This window comes from Electrona antarctica (assembly GCF_951216825.1).
Source record: "Electrona antarctica genome assembly, chromosome: 8".
Lineage (NCBI taxonomy): Eukaryota > Metazoa > Chordata > Actinopteri > Myctophiformes > Myctophidae > Electrona > Electrona antarctica.
The window spans coordinates 36,571,089-36,577,768 of NC_136789.1; the positions used below are offsets into that span (position 1 = coordinate 36,571,089).

General features: G+C 43.2%; 3 long non-coding RNA genes across 3 annotated transcripts; 1 reads left to right on the forward strand and 2 right to left on the reverse strand.

The window, feature by feature from the left end:
• The first annotated feature begins 1,675 nt into the window (after positions 1-1,675).
• Positions 1,676-2,357, forward strand: LOC306927514. The gene is made up of 3 exons (XR_013790533.1): positions 1,676-1,897; positions 1,993-2,140; positions 2,243-2,357. It is a non-coding gene; the product is annotated as an uncharacterized lncRNA (long non-coding RNA).
• Positions 2,358-3,750: 1,393 nt separating this feature from the next.
• Positions 3,751-4,955, reverse strand: LOC306928574. The gene is made up of 3 exons (XR_013790715.1): positions 4,728-4,955; positions 4,441-4,619; positions 3,751-4,343 (listed from the first exon to the last, which is right to left on the reverse strand). It is a non-coding gene; the product is annotated as an uncharacterized lncRNA (long non-coding RNA).
• Positions 4,956-5,158: 203 nt separating this feature from the next.
• Positions 5,159-6,456, reverse strand: LOC306928013. Its single transcript, XR_013790629.1, has 3 exons — positions 6,360-6,456; positions 5,786-6,166; positions 5,159-5,260 (listed from the first exon to the last, which is right to left on the reverse strand). It is a non-coding gene; the product is annotated as an uncharacterized lncRNA (long non-coding RNA).
• Positions 6,457-6,680: the final 224 nt, after the last annotated feature.

Here is a 6,680-nt window from a genome sequence, read left to right on the forward strand (position 1 = left end):
GTGGTTGCTAGAGGTAGATTTGGAGTCATCACTGTTGGTTATAGAAGCGGTTTGTGTGTGTAATGAGTGTGTTCCATGGGACAGTGTAGTGTTGTCTGCATCTGATGAGTCAGAGATGACCGTTTCTGTGTTAGTGTGTCCAAAAATAGATCCATACTCTTCCTTATTTAAGCCCATCCTGACACGTAACTTTGCAAGCTCCTCATTGAAAGGCTGATTAATGGTATGCAGGTATTTATCCACTATTTCACATATCTCTGTGGTGATTGTAATGCAGGCCTCCATTTGCTTGACAATGTCTGGAGTAACAGTGCAATTTTGTTGAATGAATTCATAACTTTCACTTATAGCGTTATGTTATGTTAGCGTTTGTTCTGAATAATTTGTTTTACATCATGGAGGTCCTCTTCTGAACAAAATGTTTTTAATACTATTCGAACATTTCTTGCTGTGTGCATCCAGGTGGTATAAGCCTCAGTAAATACCTTTCCATGTTTCTGTAATTCCTCGTTGTGTAATTTAACTCCTGTGTCAAGTGGCTGCTTCATATTGACTGCTGTCATAGCAGGGGTTGACATTTGTTGGGGCTTTTTAACAGTTGTTTGATAATTTATAAGACTTCAGGGGGATATAGTCTGGGTTTGATGTTCAGTGTATATGAAACATTAACATAGAGCGACTCCACAGACATACCACTTATAACCACCAAAGAGAATGACAAAACCAAACAATTTCAGCACAATGGAAATGTCCCCTCTTTCAATGCAGCTTGAGTAGTTCAGTTTAAGATTGAACTACTCTTCCCCCTCTGTCACCAACACTGTCAGTGTGTGACTGGTGTCTGACTCTATTTGGCAAATACCTGGATTACCTCAGATATTGACGTAATATCGGATTAATATTACGTCATGGCGTGACTTAAATGTAAAAAGGTCGCGCTCTGACGTTTATTTAATTTATGGACTTTGTTTGTGTAACCCCTAGAGGGAGGCAGAGGTTAAGTGACAAGGGTATTTAAAGGCTTTCTGAGCAGGCAGGTAGCAGGTCTGAAAGCTGTGGGGCCTCACAACACTGCCAGTAGCGTGTTGTTGAGAGGGGATGTTTAACTGCTGAACTGTCACTCGGTAAGCCTGTCCACTTGGTTTCTGCATTGTATATTTGGTTTATTAGTTTTTTGTATAATCTACAATGAAAGTATTTTTATATTGTCAGGTCTGCACTGTAGTGTTGCTGTAGTAGTCGTGGAGTCCTGTCTAGAATTGTTTGGGGCGTGGCCTCCCCAAATGTGTAGGCACTTAAACTGGAGAATTGTGAGTATATAGATTAGGTTTATGCAAAGCTGAACCAAGAAATGGGCTGTTTTGATATATTCTGTAACATATGCTATGGTGTCACTGTCTCTAACCTGCATGGTTTATGTCATTTAACAGCTACAGGTGGAGACAGGGGGCTTGTTGTTCCTGTGTGACCATTGAGACTGATGTGTTTAACTTAAAGCTGTATTTGGTAAGGGGATACTTTTATTAAAACACTAAAGGCAAACTAAGAGTGTACAAGTGGAATTAAGACAGTGTATGCAGCTCTTGGGAAGCATGAACCAGTTTAGCATTTTGCATGTCCACATGAGGCTGTTTACTTTTGTCAATGTAGGGTGTTCAAATCGTAATAGTTTTCTCTATCTTGCAGATCTTGTCAAGTTGTCGCCATGAAAAAAAAGGCCTGTCCACAATGCCAGGAACCAAACGTGGCAAACAGAAAAACGTGTTGTAAGTGCAAAGGAAGCCTCCCTACTAAAGTCAAACAACAAGCCAAACTGGAGAAGTTCAGCTGTGAGTGGAGTGCAGGTATAAAACAAAACATGAACGCTGCACGGGAGAAAGATAGAGCAGCAGTTACCGTAAGTAAAGCGACATTGTGTACTACTAGAAACTGTACACAACCTAGTAATTCAATGGGTTTAATGTATGTACCAACTGCTTTTGTTTATTTCAGGTGACCAGACTTAATGCTTTAGGATATCAACCTATTTTACTATATGGTACTAAGAAAAGTAATGGATGGGTTGCCAACATTGAGACTCTGCTCCTGCCAAGCCCCCTGTTGAGCAAATTGCGGAGAATATACGAATTTCTCCTGAACTGTAAGAACTTTTTTTTAAATCTCTTCAGAATTTTGAAATGCACATTTTGTCTTTGTACACACAAATGAAAGTAAACATGTTGACCAATCAAAACCACTACAGGTCCCACTAAGGAGCAGCCATCACAGGACACAGAGAGTCCCCCAGAGGAGGAGATGATTGTACTAGATCTGATTGAAGTGGACCCTTCTGCTCCTCTCCCTGGCCCCACTGTGCCTACACCTCTCTCTTCTGCTTCCTCTCTCACCACTCTACCTACTGTACCAGAAGTGGACCCTTCTGCTTCCTCTCTCACCACTCCTGGTACGGTACGAGTGGTGAGAGAGGAGGAAGCAGAAGGGTCCACTCCTGGTACGGTAGGAGTGGTGAGGGAGGAGGAAGCAGAAGGGTCCACTCCTGGTACGGTAGGAGTGGACCCTTCTGCTTCCTCTCTCACCACTCTACCTACCGTACCAGAAGTGGACCCTTCAGAAGGGTCCACTTCTGGTACTTCAATCAGATCTAGTACAATCATCTCCTCCTCTACTCTCAGTACTGCTCTGTCTGTACAACTGTCTGTCTGTACAACTGGTCCGTCTGGCAATAAGAGAGGGAGGCTGACAAGCGGCAAGAACAAGGAGAACAAGAAGATGAAAAGACAGGGTAAGTTTTGTTTTGCATGGTTTTACACCACACTTAATAAATTCCGTGGTAATCCTGGCTTAATACAGGTTATTTTCATTGAATTTGGTAGCCACAATACCCAGTTTTTATTTATTTTTGTGTCAGTGGAATGTCAGTGGAAGCTAACATAAAGTTCTCTACTGAGGTCACCTGGCAGAAGCCTTACCTTCTGCCCACTCCTTACCTCCTTACCTTCTGCCCACTCCTTTACATCCTGGACCCACTCTTACCTTCTGCCCACTCCTTTACATCCTGGACCCACTCTTCACTTACCTTCTGCCCACTCCTTTACATCCTGGACCCACTCTTCACTTACCTTCTGCCCACTCCTTTACATCCTGGACCCACTCTTCACTTACCTTCTGCCCACTCCTTTACATCCTGGACCCACTCTTCACTTACCTTCTGCCCACTCCTTTACATCCTGGACCCACTCTTCACTTACCTTCTGCCCACTCCTTTACATCCTGGACCCACTCTTCACTTACCTTCTGCCCACTCCTTTACATCCTGGACCCACTCTTCCAACTGGCTCTCTTACCTTCTGCCCACTCCTTTACATCCTGGACCCACTCTTCACTTACCTTCTGCCCACTCCTTTACATCCTGGACCCACTCTTCACTTACCTTCTGCCCACTCCTTTACATCCTGGACCCACTCTTCACTTACCTTCTGCCCACTCCTTTACATCCTGGACCCACTCTTCACTTACCTTCTGCCCACTCCTTTACATCCTGGACCCACTCTTCCAACTGGCTCTCTGCCACTGCAAATTGGACCTTCATTGACTCAAGTTTCTGCAACTGGCTTTGAAGACCTTTGGTGGTCTACAATGACAAAGTATCATAGCCAATAAAACAAATGCGGTCTCTAAGACATCAAATACGACCAGCCCCGTCCTGGTATTGCCCACTCGATTTCACCTGTGTAAATATATAACAACAAATACAAGGCTCAGATGATGGCGACATTCACATACTGGTGTTCAGATAGTCATTCAATGCAATGCTAATGTTTCCTTACCTCACATTTGAAATCATGAGCTTTGGCATGAAACACAGAGGAACGGCTTCATGTTCAACAGATGGTTCAGCTCTGGACATTTAGCTGCAACTTTTTGGAAGTAGGGCCAATATTTACAGGTCACATCCATACAAAAGAAACGGATTTGGCTACTGGCCAGCTTTTGTTGCAGGTACATTGGGTAGGCATAGATTTCTCCCCCGTACATATTTAGGGCACAGAGTAACACTCCATGCCGACACACAGCGAGCTCCAGTCCCTCTTCATCTATATGACTGGCGGATTTTTTGGAGGTCTCTCTGGCTGCTGACCACTGCCCTCCACAAACACCTCTCCCAGAGACCTACCATATAGAAAATGGAAGATGAAAACCTTTTCGTATGAGGGTATTGTAGTCGTGCACATATAGTATACAATCTTACATGCTTTGTCTTCTTGTGTATGTTGTCCACAAATCTTCTCACGTCCTCATCCTTGGCTATGAAGATGCCATCGAAAATGGCCTGTTCCTCAGATCTAAAGAAAACAAAAACATATTAACACTTTACAATATACAGTATGAAGTTACTTGGTGCATATTACACTTGTTTTCTTGGTAATATAGTATAAGTACCTGGCTGCATTCTTGAAGCGATAGTGTTTGCGATTTCCATCTACTGATATTGCAACCATTTCTGGTGTGCATGCAGGACACATGAAAGGATCCTCCTTGCAGATGTTTTCCTGCTCGTACTGCACAGCTTCTCATTCAAAATAACTTTTCTGGAAGCCATCTCTTGTCATCTCTTGTCTCTCTTATTTCAAAATAAGTAAATCAACAGCTAATGATGTGCAACAAATAGATTAACAGGAAATTCAACAGACATGACAAACAGGTAGGTTAATAAGTTCAATACTCACACGACCAAAGTGGACAGTTGTCTGATCCAGCAGTTTTAAAAATGCCTGGCAGGACAACCCTGGTGCAGCCATCTTCATTTGTTTGAATGAAAAGAAAACATCGGTGGCATAAACCGTGGCGAACTGTAGGGTAGCAGGCCAGTAGTTCGTATTAATTAAGTCATTCAACCCAGCAGTCCAAGTGGCGTTGCATGCCTCACAACACAGGTCAGGCATACTGAGATCATATCGCCCTAGAAAGAGAGAAAACACACACACGTAAGATGTAGAAACTAAAACAGGGTTTTGGTGCTTTGTACAGTGGCATACATTAGTCAATAGCAAGTGATTTTATATACATACCGATGACAAGCCTTGTACAAATTATTGAGTGCAGACAAATTTCCAAGAGGCTTTTTAAAAAGGACAAAAAGAGCTCTTCATTTCCTTATCATTCATTGTGACCAGAGTAACAGACTTCCCTGGCTTCACCCTCGACGCCTCTTTTGGACAGCTACAAATGACGTCAGGAATCTCCACAGGTACAAGGCGCTCTGAAAAACATGGATGAGAATTAAGATAATGAAAGTCCAATGGGAAAGACATCACGATCTCTGGAACACCCTGAAGAGAATCTTTTCTTGAGACGGTAAAATGGATTCAATGACTGCATTGCTGAAAAGCCGCAGGAAGCTGATTGACATGGGGCAGTCAAATGCATTTAATACCAAGCAATAAGACAACAAAAAGCATTGTTTAAGTGGTCAAACTAACGAGCGTAACGTGACAGAATTGAATAGGTTATGCTGTACACCAGGGTTCCCCAATTAATTTTCCTCGAGGGCCATATTTTGACTAGGGTACCAGGCTGGGGGCCGAGTCCGCACGAGGTCTTGCCCTGAAAATTCATTTTCAGGGCAGGACCCCATTTGAAAAGGATGCCCAGTTTGACATGCATAGGCTACTGACCCCCATTTAATTTTATTCTTCCGCGGGCCGCCAGGGGGCGCTCCGCGGGCCGCAAATGGCCCGCGGGCCGCCTATTGGGGAACCCTGCTGTACACTCACAAACAACTTACTACAAGGACAAAGAGCCTTATCCACAATGCAAGTGGTTGGAGGCAATGGCTGGTAGAACCCAGCAGTCATGGCATCTCTGTTGTGGAGCACATATCGTGAGTGCGTGATGATGTCACATTCACCACAGAGGAAGGGGCGTGGTTGACAGTCATGACAGCGAACAGCTGCTGGATTGATGGCACACTGTTGGCAGATGCGTGGGGCTACGTTTTATTTTGCTGCTACACTGTCCACTAGACGCGGTCTCTCTGCCCGCCATCTCTCTACAAAGAGACGCTTTCGTGTACTCCAGTCATTGGAAGCCTGGAGATGAACTGATGGGGTTGATGCTTCCTGAACCTCCCCTGAGGCAATGAGCTGGAGCTCTTATATGAAACAATCTGTTAAAATAGTATGGGATATGGAAAAACAAGAAGTTGTTGTGTTTTACAATTAACATGATCAAAGGTATAATACATGGAATGTCCGAGAAAGATGTAGTTACCCATTATCCTAGTCATTAACATTTAAACTCAATGACAGATTATACCAATATAATATGAACGTATTGCTTTGCGCTAATGAAATACACACCAATAGCATCTTGCGTAAATGCCACCTCACAGTTAGGGGCAGGAACAGTCTTCCGACGAGAACCACCAGTTTCAGCTTTTCTACTTGGACCAGCTGCTAACAAAAATAAAACAATATAAGATTAAATTGTCCCATTTGCCAAAGGCTAGTGGCAGCCTGGTTATTGACATGGGATGAGCTGGGGTTTGAAATGGCTTTAGTAGTAGTGTACTGTATGTACATAGTGACATTAATAGTGACACTCTTTCAATTATCCAGCACTAGTGACAACTTGATTTGACTGGTTAAATAATCAAGATCTCCAATATATATATATATATA